Genomic DNA, 19,052 nt, shown 5'->3' with positions numbered 1-19,052 from the left:
AGACCCTGAAGTAGCTGACTAGTAGAGGCTGTTTGCTTACTAATCCTCACAGCTGGGACTCTTTCCTGAGGCTGATCTGGGCAGTTCATCCTATGGCTGCCAGAAAACAACAGGCAAAATAAAGTTTTTGAAATACAAACGGTTTTATATCTTTGTTAGCCCATAATTCTTCAATGGTTTCTACTGCAGTAAGGACAAATGTATTATGAACTACAAGATGGAGTTAATGTATTTTCAATTTCATTTCATTTCTTCCTTCCCTTTGCTCAGTGATTAATTAATATATAGTTTTAAAAATATTTAGTCGTTGAGTTCTTCAAAGAAAAATCCACTTTTCCTAGCGTAATGACTTGTTGTTCCCTATGCATATAATGATCCTTAACCTGACTTCACATGTGTAATTTCTAGCCTTTAGGTCTTGGATTAATGGTCTATACATAGACAGGACTTCTTGAACTACCCTGTACAGCAGCTGTTCTTTTGACTGTACCTGCTTGTTGTTTGTCTCCACAGCAGACAGCATGTTCTGTCAGAGTGGTGATTATGTGGCTGTTGTTGAATGCCATAAGACAATAAAATTAGAAGTTAATGACAGAAGAACTCTAAAGGCCATGGTCTGGTAATAAAATAACATATTACAAAAGCACAGTTGAGTTAAAACTGTAAATATTTAGAACTGAATAATAGAAATATTGTTAAAATCTATGGATCATGGTTAGTATGACATGTAAATTAGCATGAAAGAATATGAATATTAAAGAAAATAAAATACATACTTAAGAACTCCCTTCAAAAACTTCAAACATACTTGGTTTTAAGAGTTATATTTAACAAACCTTCAAGGAATAGTTAATGTGTTTTTAATCAAGTTGTACAAAAATCTTCTTAAAAATTAACTCACCTCGGGGCACCTAGATGGCTCAGTGGGTGAAAGCTTCTGCCTTTTGCTCAGGTCATGATTGCAGGGTCCTGGGATTGAGCCCCGCACCCACGAGGCCAGTTCTCTGCTCAGCAGGGAGCCTGCCTCCCTTCCTGTCTCTCTGCCTGCCTCTCTGCCTACTTGTGGTCTCTGTCAAATAAATAAATGAATAAAATCTTTTAAAAATTAAAAATAAAAATTATCTCATCTATCAATTAATTTAGTAAAGCTCTTATAAGCATGTTTCCAAAACCACACCCAGACAAAACAGACAAACAAACAAAAATAAGCACAGGCCTGTTTCACTGAAAAAGGTAGATGTCAAAATTCAAAGCTAATTATTAAGTAACCAACTCTAATAATGTATTTAATAAATACTTTCCAGTTAAAGATGCTTAATTCCAGGACTCTGGAAATATGTAATAGGAAAAAATATGTATTAGTATACTTGGGAACCTTAACAGATTGAGAAAATCCATATTGTTTTATAAGTTGTGTCAGAAAAAATAAAACAACACAAATAGATAAGCTACCTCTTTGGGATAAAAATGCTCAGCAGAAGAATAGAGACTTCTTAAATATATAAAAGTTGAATTTATCTACCAAACTCTATAGCAAATACTATACTTAATAAGGACACTTTATACATTCTCTTTAGCATTAGGACTAAGAAAAGAGTGTCCAATATTACTTGTCCTGCTACATTATAATCAGGGTCCTAGTTAATCTTATTCATAAAGAAACAAAATAGAAGCTTAATTTATTTAAACATGATAGAATAATTTCCCTAGAAAATCCAATAGAATCAATGAGCTATTAGATGTAATTAAAGTTTTAGTAAGATTAAAATGAACTATTTAGTAAGATAAAGTGAAAAGTTCACATGCCCAACTGAGTATCATTTCTCTATAGCAGTAATAATAAAGTGGGAAATACCAATGAGAGTAAGCTAAGATATATAACAGAAACTAAAAATATAAAATATCTAGGAATTATGTTACTGGTAATTGGCACTTCTTGAAAAAAAAACCTTAAAACTAACAAAGAGAAGGTAATTTATCTAAATCTGGGTTTCTCTACCTCAGCATTATTGACATTTTGGAGCAGATAATTCTTTGTCATAGAGGACAGTCCTGTGCATTGTGGGAGCTTTTTCATCCTTGCCTGGATATTAGTGGCATCTCCCCAGTTGTAACAACCAAAATATTAGATGACTAACATGCCCAGATATTACCAAATGTCCCCCAAGGGACAAAATTGCCAGTTACTTAAATAACTTAATAATAAAAAAGATGCTTTATGTACACAAAATAATCTATGATTTCAATGTTCATCACAATAGCAATTTTATTTTTAAGACTATAAACTTACTCATATATACACAGAAATATAAGACAATGAGTAACTAAGTCAACTTTGTAAAATAAAAAGAATAAAGAGGGAGACTTGCCCAGAGAGACAAAAATCAAACTTTCATACCTCAACATCACAATCATGATATTAACATATAATAAACCATATTTACTTAAAAAAAGAGACATAGACCATTGAAAAAAATTAGAGAGCAGGCAGAGTCATAGCGGAAATTTATACTATTAGGTGGGCAGTAGCACTATATATTAAGGAAATTTCAGGAAGTTTAGTATATTGCAATAGAAAACTGGATTAGCATACAAAGGAGAGTAATAATAGATTCCTTTCTAAGAGTACGCATAAAAATGGATTCTAGTTAGATTAAAGACTTAATACATAATTAGGCATTCATGATACCTTTTGTCCTGGAGTGGGAAATAGATTCTTACATGAAATTTTAAAAACAAAAAATAAAGCCGGAAATGACTAACAGATTATATAAAAATTTTATTGTCTGTTCATGGAACCAAAGCATAGTGAAAATTAAAAGATGTATAACAGAATATGAAAGTACAATTTAGATGTCAAGGAGTGACAAGAGATTCAGATCTAGAATAGGATGAGAACTCCTGCAGATCAATAAAGGAAAGACAAAAGTAGAAAACATTTGTAATGAAATAAAAACTCAGTATGCAGAAGAAACTACTAGAACTAATGAATATATGAAAAATATTCATAATCGTTACTAAGCAGAGAAAGGAAAATTAGAGTAACAGTAAGATATGGCTTTGCCTATTGGACTGACAATAATAAAAAAGCTGGAAAATGCCAAGTGTTAGTGGGAATGTGAGTCTCACTCTTGGTAAGATTGTAGGGATTGGCAGTCATTCTAGAAAGCTCCATATGGGGACATGTGCAAGGTTATTCATTGCAACAGTGTTCTTAGCCAGGGAAAGGAGTTGGAAACAAATTGACTGTCCATCATCTGCAGTGTGGATAGATAAAATGTGGCAGATGACACCAGAGTGTTATAAAGTTAGAAGTTATGATTTAGATGTATACACAGGATAATGGATAGATTGCAGACATGTAGTGCTTAGTGAAAAATAGAGAGAAAAAAGCCCGAGAGATAACACAATAACATTTAATTCTTAAGCAGAAACTTGCATCCCATAATTTAAATACTTTAAATGTCTTCCTGATAGGAAGCTTTGTTCTGTGACTTTTGTAAATGTCATGTAGTTATGTCTGCTGGCCATTAACCTCCTTCGGAGTCAATCTGCAAGTTAGTTGCTTACTTGTCTGATTTTCAAATTGCAGTTTCATAACTAGGATATACTGGGGCATATATTATTTGCCTTCAAATTGTGTACTGTCATTTCTTCTTTCATATATTTCTACTTCCTTGCTCTGTAGTACCATAAAAAGTGGTATGTGATTTGGTGAGTGCTGTGAAGTGTGTAAACCTGGTGATTCACAGACCTGGGGATAAAAATATATGTATATAAAAAATATATGTTTATAAAAAATAAAAATAAAAATAAAAAAAAAAAAAAAAAAAAGTGGGATGAACAGAAAATACAATATGGCAGTCACATGTCCCAGAAAGCCTTACACAACTAAGAATACACCACCTTCCCAAAATACACAGATTTTTTCTTACCATTTTTTTACAAAAGATTTTTTCAAATGTAAAAAACAAAGGAATATCTGCCTAGGTTCTTAATCTCATGGAATACAAGAAGAAATAGTACTGACTTACTGAAAAAAAAAATAGATGAGAAAGAAAAAAGGCTATCTTTTTCCCACATCAGCCTAATACAAATGACTCCAGTCATTTGTAGAGATGGGAGTGGAAAAGTAAGACATCTTCCCATATTTTCAAGTTTTCTATTTTGCATAATGAATTTGAGATACAATGTTAACATCCATTAAAGCCAGAATATGTTTTCCTATAATCCATCTACATTTGTCGTCTAAACAGTATCCTTAACATTTCAAATGTTCTCTCCTTCCCACTATCTCTCTCCTTGTGAGTGAAAGAATGTTATATTAGATATATATTTAAATTTGAATTATGTATAATGCATTATAATAAATAGCATAAATATATTATAAAGTATATACAATACATAATAACTAACAATAAATATGCTTTAATTATATGAAAGGTATATAGAAGTTTAAATTACACATATATAATGGCCCCCAAGTTAGCTAGTTTCTGCATTAGAGCTTCAAACATAAAGCCTGTTAAGTCCCTCTTCCTGTTTCATGGCATGTTGTTATTTTCAGTTCCTTACCATACTTGTTCAACGGTTTTTGGACTCATGATTCTAAAAGTTGGCATCACTCTCAGGTTTGTTTTAACCAATAATATAAGTGATGTGAAGATTGTGTATTACTCCACATAATTAAAGAAAAGAAAGTTGCCAGGAATAAAGGTCTTTAAGATTCTAGAGCTCTCTTTTAATTTCTCATTAATCTAAATCTGGATGAGTAAACAAGGTCAAGATGAATCCATCCAACTTCACTACCAGGTCAGTTTCTGTTTCTTCATCAATACTTACTGACAGTTCTGTCGCTAAACAAAATCACTCAGTTAGGGCTAGGTATTGTTCTATGAACTGAAAACAGAAGAAAAAAGAACAAAGTCTCTGTTCTCATGGATCTTTTATTTTAATAGACTGTTCAACAGAATAATAGAGTAATTTCATAGATCTTAAAAGGTTACAAAGAAAATAGAATCAGAGTGATATGATAGTGCCAGGCTTGGATGTGTCTGAACAGCTAAGAGGAGACACTTGGGGCCAGGTTTTGAGGAAAGGCTCCATAAGAATATAATATTCAAGCAGAAATAAGTGAGGAAGAAGAAACTTGTCACAAGACCAGGGGACTGAAGACTTGATCTCGTAAATTCCAATGTGCTTTCTATTACAGAGCATTGTCTCCAAAAAGATATGTGGGCTATTTCTGTTTTTAAAAAAGCCCACAAATTAAGTATTTAACTTAATGTATTTTGAACTGATTGATTTTGTTGTTTTGTATTCTCCCTTGAACAAGATAGAAAGTTGCTGAAACAAGGGCATTGGATTACCATATCCATTATTACAGTTATTAAACTTTTAATCAATACTAGAGGATATAAGCTTTCTAAGGAAAATAAAGGAAACACTTTAATTTGTTCATTTGAAAGACATATCAAATATCAAATACATATATGTTGGGCATTCTGTAGATGAGAAAACATTTCCTTATCCTTCCTGTATGTATGTACGTATATAGGTGTGTGTGTATTTATACCGAATTACTCAGTTTTTTGGGGGGAGGGGGGTGGGGAAGTGATCAATATGATGACAAAGCAGCCAGAAATGTCCTGATATGTTGGCCTGTTCGGGGAAATATGTTTTTAGATACTTGAAGGGCAATACTAGAAATCAAACTCATTTTTTCACTATGATCATGCTAGCCCTAGGTGAACTGCACAAAAGCACAATGCATCTTACCCTGTGATTTTTTTCCTCAAAGGACAATGTAAAAAAGATTACTTATTCTTTTAGAAATCATCAGTCTCCTACTTCACTTTTCCCCCATTTCTTATTAATGGGCAATCCAGGCACCTGCCAATGTGTGAGTGGTAGCTTTTTAAAGGGGAAATTTCTAAATATTTAGGAAATGGTTTTTGGATGAGTTGACAAGGGTGGCAAAATTCAAAGTGCAAAAATATGCTGGAAAAGCACGTTAGGAATCTAAATGTAGAACATTTAAATGAAGACAGCAGTGTATAATAATTAGGCTCAAAGCAAAATATGTGAAAGCAGAGAACAATCATATGTTAACCTAATCTGATGCTCAGAGAATTATCTCAGGTTTACTTGAAAATGTGCAACTGTTCATAAGTGTTTTAGATTGCTTTCATGCTTAGTTCATCAGTTTGAAAAAAGTTATGCACATATTGTAGAATTCTTGTGCATATGTTACCAGCTCTTCTTTTGCTGTTTATATCACCACTAATTAACATTTTTAATTAAGACAAAAAACACTGTTAGCATAATACATAAAAAATTGGAGCAGGTGCTTAGGGTAATAATTTGTATAAATAGCTATTGCCCTACACTAGCATCTAAATTATGATCATTAACTAGCTTTTTAGTGGATCAAAGTGAAATTCTGCCTTTTATTTAATTTAAGGAGAAAGCAAGAAAAAAAGAACACACTACAAAAATAAATGCGGGCACTACAAAATTCTATTATCCTCATTATAATCCTAGTTTATGCTGCATTTAAAACCTGGCCTCTTAAAGCCTGTCTGGACTTCTCTTTATCCCCTCTGATCTTCCTATTCTCCCCAACTAGTCTTGAAGGCATAATTCTGAAAAGAAATTTTCTTCCTGATTTTCTCTGCTCTCCAAATTTCTTTTCCCATCAGAAGCAGGTTGGGTTTTTACAGCACTCGTAATATATTCCATTAAAATAGGAACTCTGAATTAAAATTAGTTAATATATATACCCATTTTTTCCTAGTAAAAAAGCAGACTACTAGAGGATGTACATCACCAGCATATTGTTAAATTAAGTTAATTTAACTTGTCGACGTGAATTAAATTAAATTAGTTATTTAACGAGAGCTACTTAACTGTAAACGCACTATCTGCAATATGCTGATTTATGAGGCTTCAAACTTACCTAAAGCTCAATAGCCTCACTTCTCATTCCTCTTGCAAAGACTTTTCCCCTACCTATGTTCAGAATCAATGACATCATTGGCTCCACAGATACCCATAAAGAAACTATAGATCTATGTGTAATCTTTTTTCCTCTCTCACTTCTGATAGTCAATGGTCAGAACCCATTATGACAACTATAATTTAACAAACATGTATGATGCAATCTTCTCCAGGACTGAAAATGCAAAGAAAAAACAAACCACCACCACCACCAACAACAACAACAAAAACAAACCCATAAAACTATGATATATTACATTTTAGCCATGCAAAGCCATCTATGAAAAACCCACCGCAAATATCATTCTCAATGGAGAAAAACTGAAAGCTTTTCCGCTAAGGTCAGGGACACGGCAGGGATGTCCATTATCACCACTGCTATTCAACATCGTACTAGAGGTCCTAGCCTCAGCAATCAGACAACAAAAGGAAATTAAAGGCATCCAAATCGGCAAAGAAGAAGTCAAATTATCACTCTTCGCAGATGATATGATACTATATGTGGAAAACCCAAAAGACTCCACTCCAAAACTGCTAGAACTTATACAGGAATTCAGTAAAGTGTCAGGATATAAAATCAATGCACAGAAATCAGTTGCATTTCTATACACCAACAGCAAGACAGAAGAAAGAGATATTAAGGAGTCAATCCCATTTACAATTGCATCCAAAACCATAAGATACCTAGGAATAAGCCTAACCAAAGAGACACAGAATCTATACTCAGAAAACTATAAAGTACTCATGAAAGAAATTGAGGAAGACACAAAGAAATGGAAAAATGTTCCATGCTCCTGGATTGGAAGAATAAATATTGTGAAAATGTCTATGCTACCTAAAGCAATCTACACATTTAATGCAATTCCTATCAAAGTACCATCCATCTTTTTCAAAGAAATGGAACAAATAATGCTAAAATTTATATGGAACCAGAAAAGACCTCGAATAGCCAAAGGGATATTGAAAAAGAAAGCCAACGTTGGTGGCATCACAATTCCGGACTTCAAGCTCTATTACAAAGCTGTCATCATCAAGACAGCATGGTACTGGCACAAAAACAGACACATAGATCAATGGAACAGAATAGAGAGCCCAGAAATAGACCCTCAACTCTATGGTCAACTAATCTTCGACAAAGCAGGAAAGAATGTCCAATGGAAAAAAGACAGCCTCTTCAATAAATGGTGCTGGGAAAATTGGACAGCCACATGCAGAAAAATGAAATTGGACCATTTCCTTACACCACACACGAAAATAGACTCAAAATGGATGAAGGACCTCAATGTACGAAAGGAATCCATCAAAATCCTTGAGGAGAACACGGGCAGCAACCTCTTCGACCTCTGCCGCAGCAACATCTTCCTAGGAACAACGCAAAAGGCAAGGGAAGCAAGGGAAAAAATGAACTACTGGGATTTTAGCTATGCTATCTTGAAATGTTTTTGCTATCACCCTATTAATTCAAGACTTTGTCCTGTTCTTATTTTCATCATTTGCCTAGGTTCAAAGAGCCTTATTTTGATTTTCTAGTCTTTGGCCTTCACAAGGTGGCCCAATTATTTTTTTCCTATGAAAAATATTATTTTTCAGGATGCCTGAGTGGCTCAGTCGGTTAAGGGTTTGTCTTCAGCCCAGGCCATGATCCCAGGGTTCTGGGATCAAGTCCCACATCGGGCTCCTTGCTCCGCAGAGAACCTGCTTCTCTGCCTGCTACTGCCTCCTTGTGCATGTTCTCTTTCTCTCTCTCTCTGACCAATAAATAAACAAATAAAATCTTTTTAAAAATTGTTATTTTTCATCTTTTGTACAAGTAACATCTATAGTTGCCTTTTCTGTGTTGCAACTGCATTACAGAATATGTGTGACATAGTAAATTTCTATTTAATTTTTAAGTATTCTCACTAACTTTGATCTGACCCTAGCTTATTTCCCGAAACTTGTTTTCCATTATATCATTCTCCAGTATACACAGAATTTTGCATTGCTTCCATGTCAAAGTATTATGTATTATTGCCCTTGGAAGTTTGATCAGATACAATGAATTAAAAAAAAAAAAGAAATCTTGTTCATATTAGGTTCTCCAAATATCTAGAGTCAGTAGGATGTATAGAGATGTGTAAAAGGAGACTCATTACAGGAATTGACCCATATGGTTATGGAGGCCAAGAAGTCCTACAATCTGCTGTCTGCAAGATGCAAGTGCTGGAAAGTTCTTGGTGTGATTCAACCCAAATCTGAAAGTCTGAGAACTATGGGATCTTACAGTTTCATTCCCAGTCCATGTGGAAGACTTGACAAGGGGTTGAAGGAAAGCAGAGGGATGGTTGTTCTAAGTCTCAGAGTTTGAAGGCAGGAGCTCCTATGTTTCTTGGTAGGAGAAGATGGACATCCCAACCCAAGAAGATAGAGAATTTCCTATTCTTCTGCCTTTATTTTCTGTTTGTATCTTCATACAATAAGTGCTAATCTTTTTCAGAAACACGCTCATAGACATACCTCAAAATACTGTCTTACTAGCTACCTAGGCATTCTTCAGTCTACTCAAGTTGACACATAAAATTTACCATCACTGTCATTAAAACTTAGGTAGCATTTACTTTACATCATATATCATCCTCAGTGTTTTAGAAATATTAGCTCATTCAATACCTCGTGAGGTAGATATTAATATTTTATCCATATTATACATGAGAAAACTGAGGTATACAAATTTTGCTCAAACTTACTTAGAATTAAATGGCAGAGTCAGGTTTCGAGTTCAGAAGTTTGGCCCCAAATCCATACACAGAACCATCAAGATGGACTGATCCTTCTTCTGAATTCCTGTGTAGGAATTGCATGGTACCACTGTAGTATGCATCTTATTTTAAAGTCATATTAAAAATTCAGCTACAATATATCATTACTCAATACACTTGACTTACACAAGTATGAGGCAGTGCTAAATATAAACTTGTGGACAGAGGATATATTTTGTGTTTATCAAAATGAGGTATTTATATAGCACAGTATCTTTTACGATGTCAAATAAGTGATGCAGTTCTTTACAATAAATCCAAGGATAGGGTTAGATATAAAACTACTATAAACTTATATGAAAGTATTTGCCTAACCATAAAAAGAGGAAGTAGTAAAATGTCAATCAAACAGTAACATGGGTATTCAATTTATGTACACTCCAAATTGTGATATATACATTAATGATTCATAATGTTCAGCTGTAATAATTTAAGACATTTTCAAGTTAACGTTATAAAAAACAATTTTGAGGATTTTTTCTATATTCATTCCATAGGCCTTTTTAAGTTTACAATCTTCACATCTGTTTGAAATAACTGATAAATACACTTTTAAAAGTTAAAAAGATATTTTAAACACTTCAAACACTTTTTGGGCTATAATAATAGTACCGCTTAATGTAAAATCATTACTTTATATGATTTTAGCCTATTAATTCTAAGACTGAAAAGGAACCAACTCTGTAAGTCTTAAAATTTTATTTTTCATATTATTTACTACTCTTTCAAGTTATAGTGTTTATTTACTTGTGCATTTTCCTATTGTCTGTCCTATAAATAAAATGTAAGATTCACAAGGCAAGCATTTCATCTGACTTACTCATTGAATAACCAGAATCTGAAATAGTTTTTGACCCATAGCAGGCATTCAAGGAACATTTGTACAATTCCATGTGCTTCAGTTTCTAAGTCCAGGGCAAGTGAACTTGACTCATGACCTCCTATGGATTGAATGTTTGTGTTCCCCTCAAATTCATATATTGAAATTTGAATCCCAGGGTGATGGTATTAGAAGGTGGGGCTTTGGGGAGATGATTAGGTCATGAGGGTAGAGACCTGAAAATGGAATTAATGCCTTTATAAAAACCAGAGAGGGAGACAAATCACAGGAGACTCTTAATCTCAGGAAACAAACTGAGGGTTGCTGGGATGGAGGGGGATGAGAGGAATGCAGTAGCTGGGTGATGGACACTGGGGAGGGTATGTGCTATGGTGAGTGCTATGAATTATGTAAGACTGATGAAACACAGACCTGTACCCCTAAAACACATAATATATTATATATTAATTAAAAAAAAAAAGGAGACTCCAATAAGCTCATTTACCCTTTTGATCATGCGAACAAGGATACAGGGAAAAAATGACTATCTCTGAACTAGCAAGCAGGCCTTCATCAGACACCAGATTTGCTGGTGATTTTATCAATCTTCAGAACTGAGAGAAATTGATGTTTGTTGTTTAAATTACCCAGTGTATGTTATTTTTGTTATAGCAGCCCTAATGGACTAAGACAGGGTCTATGGAGGTCCATGGAAATTCATGGAGATGATCAAGATATGTAAGCAGTTCTATATATAAAATTTCATACTCCATTTTCTTTTTATGTGAATATGTGATTTTTTTCAAAGTAGTACATGAAAAAAGAGATTTAGAAATTCTACTGTGATATTTATTTCACTACCAAATCTACTTACACTTTTTTTGTCACCAAACAACTTGAAAAAGGAAAAAAAAAAACAGAAAAAATGGTTTTGAATTTAATCAAATGTGAAATGAACAAAGATGGTGGTTAAAAAAAAAATGAACTCCTTAAGAACATATCTATGAATAAGCTACTGTAGCTTCTGATATACAATGATTAAGCTTTGGTTGGTTATACTATATATTTCTTATAATTGCATATGTTTTCGATGATAACTTTATAACCAGTGTTTAACTTGTGCACACTACATGTTACAATTTGCTTACTATATGTTTCTCTAAAATGATATACCCGAATTATGACCATTGATTGTCCCATCCAACATACCTAAATGGCATTATACCAATAGAAGTTCAAATAAAAATGATTAGTCACAATAACACTCTATTACCAACTCTAAACCAACTATTAATTTTTTCCAGTATTCTATTACATATTTCACTATTCCTATATGGATTTGTGTTTGTACACATGAGTTTATGGTTTTGTGTGGAAGCTATCATAGTAAACATGTTTTTGTATTGTTGCACTGTCTTCATAGATACCATTTAAGTAAACACATCAAATGTATTTAATTGACATAATGTACCTTTCTTTAATTGATGTAACATGTACTGGTCGGCATTAAATTGCTTCCAAATGTTTACTATTGAGGATAAAGTTGTAATGGAGATCTTCAGGTATTATTCTTTTCCTCTAATCTGAATGATTTCCTTGGGATAGTTTACTAATAGTCAAGATATATAAAATTTTTAAGACCCTACAAGTATGTGAAATCACTTTCCAAAAAGGTTATACTTTTTTTGTTGCTGTTTTATATTACCTTCATTGTTAGTATTAACATCAGGCATTGATTGCACTACTTCATGGGCAGAAACAGTAATGAGAAAATACCCGTCTCTGGAGAAGGATATATTTATAAATCAGGGATAGTTCTTGGAAACCTGCCAACTAGCAGACACTGAGATCCCAAGGAGAGGGGGCAATGTCCATTACAATCTCAATATATAGGATAAGAGATTGATTTTATAAACATATTGAGATGGTAAACATCAATAAACAGAAATAAATCAGAAATAACAGAATAATAACAATATAATAATAACAATAAACAGAAATAAATCAATAAACAGAAATAAAACAAAAATTAATAAAATTCCAAGATGAAGAGGCAAAGCAGGGAGAGAATCACTATTCAGACATGAATGCATACAGGAATGCATTACAAAAGAAGGTGACAGTGGGGCAGCAGAGCCACATTCAACAGTCTGTCATTTCTTTGGGTATATTTACGATTTTTTACTTTCGGTTGATGTGCATGTAATTGCCTACTTAAATCATTTTATTTTAAAAGCTGAAGTTTTATTTTTATTTTTAGTTTATTAAAAAGTTGAAGATATTTAATATGCTCTCGGGCAGCGGTCTCAGGCTCCTGAGAGGATGCAGAAATCTTGTACAACACATCTTGCAGAATCCAAACAGCTGAGCTGGAGCTGGAAGAAGGAAAGGGTAACGTCAGGGTCCGCTACAAAATGTGTAATGGTTTTTTAAAGATCCATTTTAATAAATGAATGAGAGTGTCTTATTGTCTTTCTTGCAATTATCTTGTAATTAGTCTTAATGTCTTACATGAAATGTAAGACATCATTTTCCTGTTCATGTGAATGGCAAACTATTAATGCAACTTAGATTCTCCCTAAGATATTTTCATCCACCAGATAAAATATTCGTTGCCAGCAAAGTCTGCGTGTGTACATGAGAAAAAGGAGAAAGAGAGAGAGGGAGGGATGGTGGGAGGGAGACAGAGAGAGAGAGGAAAGGAATCAATCTTTATAAAAAATGGGCAAAGTCTATAAGATTCCTTGAGGCAGGTATTCACTATTCCCCCAAACTCTATTTACAACTGCTATAAAATAATAATCCCCTTTTCTTGTTCACTTTTATGGGCCTGTCTACAAACCCTAGAAATATTGTGTTTGGATGAAAAGGTAGAAATCTTAAAAAGAGTAAAAATCAAGATTCGAGCTTTTTAAGTTTAGCAGAGGCACCTGCCCACATAGGCTGACCTTTGCATTTAACCTCCCAAACAGATTCCTTATCAAATATTTGCAACTTCTGAACAAAATTAGATGAAATCTGGTCAGCCACACACATACAAATAAAATAAGAATTTCAAAAAGTGCTCCACAGTGTATTTTTTTTTTTAATCATACTCCTACCTTAAATGTCAATTAAATTAGGCAAAATTTTTCAGGTTATTTTGAGACTTGGTTCCAGTTTGTGACTTATGGTAACTGAGCTTTCCTAATGTATAGTCTTCCTGTTATAAAAGAATCTTTGAGGAGAGCATTGGTTGAGAATTAAAAGCAGGTCATGAATAGAAAGTAACAGATAATACATTGTTTTTGTTTACTTTTTTTTAACCCTCTCACATTCAGTTAACCCACATGAAAGCATGAGCTTTTAAAATTAATGGAAACTTTTTTTTCATAGTTTATTGTTTGAACAAGAATAAAGAAGGGATTTACTTGAATTTGTCACAGTATAGAGACCTTTTACAAACTATCATTTCACTCTCTTTGATATCTGCTCATGACATTAAACAATTTGTTGACTTAAATAGGTGCTATGAGAATGACTCTGCTACCTGGAAACAAGAAATGCATATGTATATACTTACTCTAGCAGGGGCAGATTCCAAAAGATTGCATCTGTGAATTGCAGCCAAATTCACCAGCATGATCCCTTAGTTTGGTATCAGGTGTAGATATTTTAAAGATTTTGCTAGCTATAAAAACTATGAATTAGCTTACGTGAAAAAAAAAAAAAAAGTATTCAATAGTATTTCAGAAACAAGTGTGTAAGAGCTGATCAAACAGTTCCCCAGTTAACATCTATCAAGTAATCTGGAAGAAATCCCGTAATGACAAGGCTACCTGGTCAACTTTCTGAGGACAGAAGTCCAATTAAATGTGGTCTAGGTAGTTTCAGAAAATTTGAAGACATAACAATAAATTTATAATTGTTAGGAACTATAGGATCTTTGGGCCTGTGTATCTACATAGTGAAAATGAAGAGCAAGAAAATGCATATAGTGCTTAACATTCTGAGGTTTGAAGTTAGACATAACCAGAGGGGGTCCTGGCTCTGCTCTTGTGAGACATTTGATTTTAATCCTGCTGAGCATCTTCAGTTTTATCTTCTCTAGAATGAAGAAAGGATTTTTTTTATAATATTGCAAGGAGTCATAAAATACAGTGTGAATAGAGAATGTGGTATGGAATCCATGGTAATTGCTAAATAAATTATGGTGATAAAGTGATTTAGAATATACAGATAATATCTTGGCTTACCATGTTTAGAGGATTAGATTATACATAAGAATATAATATGATATAATATATAAGAGTATATTTATATTATATGTGATTTTGTACAATAACCTGATTTGAGAGATCTGTGCTTGATTTCCCTACTCTTTATTTGTGAACACATTTAATAAATCATCTGTGTATTGGCTTATTCTTCATATTCTATATAACATCCTCTCTTTACTGCGTTACTAAGTCATTGACTAGTATCTTTGACAAGGATCCTAGAATACTGTGTGCTTTTTTATTGTTAATTTTTACACTTGATTGCAAGAAAGGCTTGGTTTTATATAATTCCCCCCAAAAGCTCTGGGAAGGCATAAACTGTATATGTTTGTATGTGCATATGTGTGTGGGTATGTGTGTGTTATTCCTGCAGATTAGCAGAGTGTCTGATCCAGTGAAGGAACTTAATAAAAGACATTTTCTGAACTGAGACATGTTATGCTATTCAACCACATTTGTAATGATAGAACCCAAAGTTTTCAATACTACTACAAATGAAACTGAATCAGAAAATTACTTTTGCTTTATGGATAAAATATTTTATATTAATAGGTTGAGTGCTACTGAAATATAAATGTTTACATCTTCTCAAACTGTTGAAAGAGACAAGAATGAATAATAATAGTATGGTACTACCAGAAGGAAAGAAAAAAAAATGACCTATAAAAAAATATTCAAAAAAGTTTCTTTGATTTTCAATGACTTTTCCCTTTACACCAAAGCATTAAAATAAGTAAGTTATAGTTTAAGAGGAAGATTAATATGGTATTTATAAGAGGCCTATGACATGTATTCCTTAATTTATACAACATTGTATGTGAAGTATATTACGTGGAGCTGGGAAGAAAAAGAAACCCATAACAAATTGCATATGCCCCAAGAAAATATTTTAGTTTGTTATATAAATAAATATTGAACAGAGAAAGTTTGATATATTGTGAAATACTCTTGTGACTTCTTCCTTTGGTATTTGAAAAATAATATTCCTCTGTAAATTCTTGGTATTACAAAGAAGCAAAAGAAGACCCCATCCCATACACACCCACCCAACGAGATGGAAACTTTTCAGAAAATTTGAGAAAATGCCATGCTTATTTGTTTATATATTTAAAAGCTGTCATCAGATGGATATCAACTAGACAGTTGGTTTTGCAGCATATCATAAATCTGTCATGGCCGACTTTATCATTTGCTGTCTGACACTTTCCAGTACTAATCATCTCTGTGAAGAATAAGAAGTTGGAGTGGAAAACTCTTTGTAAACCCCCTCTGTAGTACATTTGTCAGTTTCATGTTTTTAAGTCCTTGCTGCTACTGTGGGGACATTTCTAATTCATTCTCATTTGAGAGTCCTCATTTTATCTACTTTTCAGAGTGCAGTGTTATCTGATGTTGTTTCATGCTGAGATGAAACACTGACTGTATCAGTAGGGATAACTGCTGAGAAGAAAGAACAAAAGAATCGTATATATCTAACAGTCCAGAATTTTCACTGGGGTTGTGCCGAGCTAGAGGATTTACTTATCTCCCAAAAGGATTGTTTCATAATATATCAGTTCTTATAAACTTTTAGACGTGCAAAGGAAGTAAGAACTCAAATGCAAGTTACACATATGGGTGAAGTCTTCAAAGTGATTCTTTATGTTACTTTCTTTTTATTTCCTGTAAGAAAACAGTTTTGCATATGCAACAAGATTGTCCTTGGGAACTTTGATCTAAAGGATAGAATTTAAGAGTTTAATCTCTGAAAATATCTGATCACTTTGCAAGTGTGCCCACTAAAGTACAGTTGGGAGTAAATATTTTAAAAAACCATGACACAATTAAAATGATTGAGGAAATTATGTGATCTGCCATTTAAAAAAAGTTAACTACAATTTAGCTTTTTTTTTCCTAGGTTAGAGTCATGATCTCATGCCTAGAATATATTCTAGTGCAGATTTTAAATATAAAAACCTTGAAGAATCTAAACAATCTGCTCATATCTTGAAAATCTTCTTAAAAATCATATGATGAAACCCTTAGCAAATTTTAGCTTTAACCTTAATTTGCATGATAGATAACTTTTTCTTTTTTCTCTCTTTTTTTTTTAAAGATTTTATTTATTTGACAGAGAGAGACACAGTGAGAGAGGGAACACAAGCAGGGGAAGTGGGAGAGGGAGAAGCAAGCTTCCCACTGAGCAGAGATAGGCAACTTTTTCAAACATGACATATCACTCCAGTTTGCAGGCACATTAGATAATATTTATAAAACTTTTTACGTCAATCTTGGAACATAATGTAATATAGCTGTTAGTGAAAAATAGAAGTCAGGGTAGCAGTAGTGAAGTAGTAGTATTAATAATATTTTTAATAATTTCCCTTTTGAAAAGCTAATTTAAAAAATACTACTAATATTTGACATCAGCGATTATCAGAGTCACTAATGGATAGATTAGATTCATAGTTACCATTCCATTATTCATGTTTGTATGCAAATTATGTTATAATTATAGTTCATTGCCTATTAAGACAAAGCTATTTATGTGTTAGGTTAATGTTTAATTGATATATAGCAAAATGCAAAATAAGAGCAATGTAATGGTATGCTTCATCTTAATTACATTCATATTCGTAAAGATTTTCTCCTCTTTTTCCTCTCCTAAATGAGAAAGAAAATATTTCATAAAATCTTTCATAATAAGAAGCACCATATGGCTCATTATTTAATCAATTAGAGAAAATTGAACAGAACAGATTGTTCTTTTGTAATGCAGTAAATCTTCACTTTACCTTCCATTACAGTGAAATTCTGACCTCAGAATTTTAGGTTTGATCCCAGGTCTTTGATCCTGGCCACAATTTGTTAACCCTAAACAATGGATTTGCTGTACTTATGTTTGATTATTTAGATCATCAAAAAATACTCTTGACTGTCAAAATAATAACTGAATTTTCAATATTAGACATATCCATGAAGAATGTCAAAAAATAAGAAGGATGATATAGTTCGAGGTCAAATTTAAAATTAACTTCATCTTGGAAGACTAAAACATCAAGAATAAGAAAAAGTGAGATTCTACACTGAAACATTATAGCACATAGAAAACTATAAGTTTTCATATAAACATGAATTATAATAAAGCACAATAATTGGGTAGTATAAGCATCTCTTAGCATAAGTGAAGAAAGTGTCAATTGATAAAGCATCTAATGAATGGGAAAAGCACAAGTAGAGTTAGTATATGAGACACACTTGTTTTCCTATTCTTAGTTATGCAAATGTAATTACCTACAGATGTCATATAGATGCCTTAAGAGAATTAGGTGGACTGATGGCATTCTATGTTCAGCCTCAGTGCCCAGGATAATAAGGAATGTTGGAATGTGGCGAACTGGCCATCAAGGTCCCCGTCCAAAAGGCACAGACACTACCACTTTTTTACTTTTTGTGTTAATTTCTTAAATAGACTTTTTAAAGCAGCAGAGCTACACAATGAAATTGAGTAGAAAGTATGTAAATTTCACATATATCCTCTGCCAGGACTCAGGCACAGTCTCGTCCACTATCAACATCCTACACCAGGGCAATACATTTGTTACAACTGATGAAACTCCATTGACACACGATTACCAAGAATTCACAATTTGCTTTACGGCTCATTCTTTGGGTAAATATACTTGTTCAGGGCACCTGGGTGGCTCAGTGGGTTAAGCCGCTGCCTTCAGCTCAGGTCATGATCTCCGGGTCCTGGGATCGAGTCCCGCATCGGGCTCTCTGCTCAGCAGGGAGCCTGCTTCCTCCTCTCTCTCTCTCTGCCTGCCTCTCTGCCTACTTGTGATCTCTCTCTGTCAAATGAATAAATAAAATCTTTAAAAAAAAAAAAAAATATATATATATATATATATATACTTGTTCAAAATTGTAATGACATGGATCCATTATTATAGTATCATACAGAATGTTTTCACAGTCCTAAAAATCTCCTGCTCTCCCTCTTCATCCCTTCCTTCTACTTAACCGCGGGAACCACTGACCTTTTTATTGCCTCCATAGTTTTGCCTTTTTGAGAATGCCAGTCATACAGTTGGAATCATACACTATGTAGCCTTTCCGATTAGCTTCTTTCACTTAGTAAAACACATTAACGTTTCCTTCATGTCTTATTATGTCTTGATAACTTATTTCTTTGTA

The sequence above is a fragment of the Mustela lutreola genome, chromosome 1 (genome assembly GCF_030435805.1).
Source record: "Mustela lutreola isolate mMusLut2 chromosome 1, mMusLut2.pri, whole genome shotgun sequence".
Taxonomy (NCBI): Eukaryota; Metazoa; Chordata; class Mammalia; order Carnivora; family Mustelidae; genus Mustela; species Mustela lutreola.
The sequence above is the reverse complement of the archived record's forward strand: the minus strand, read 5'-3'. Positions refer to the sequence as shown.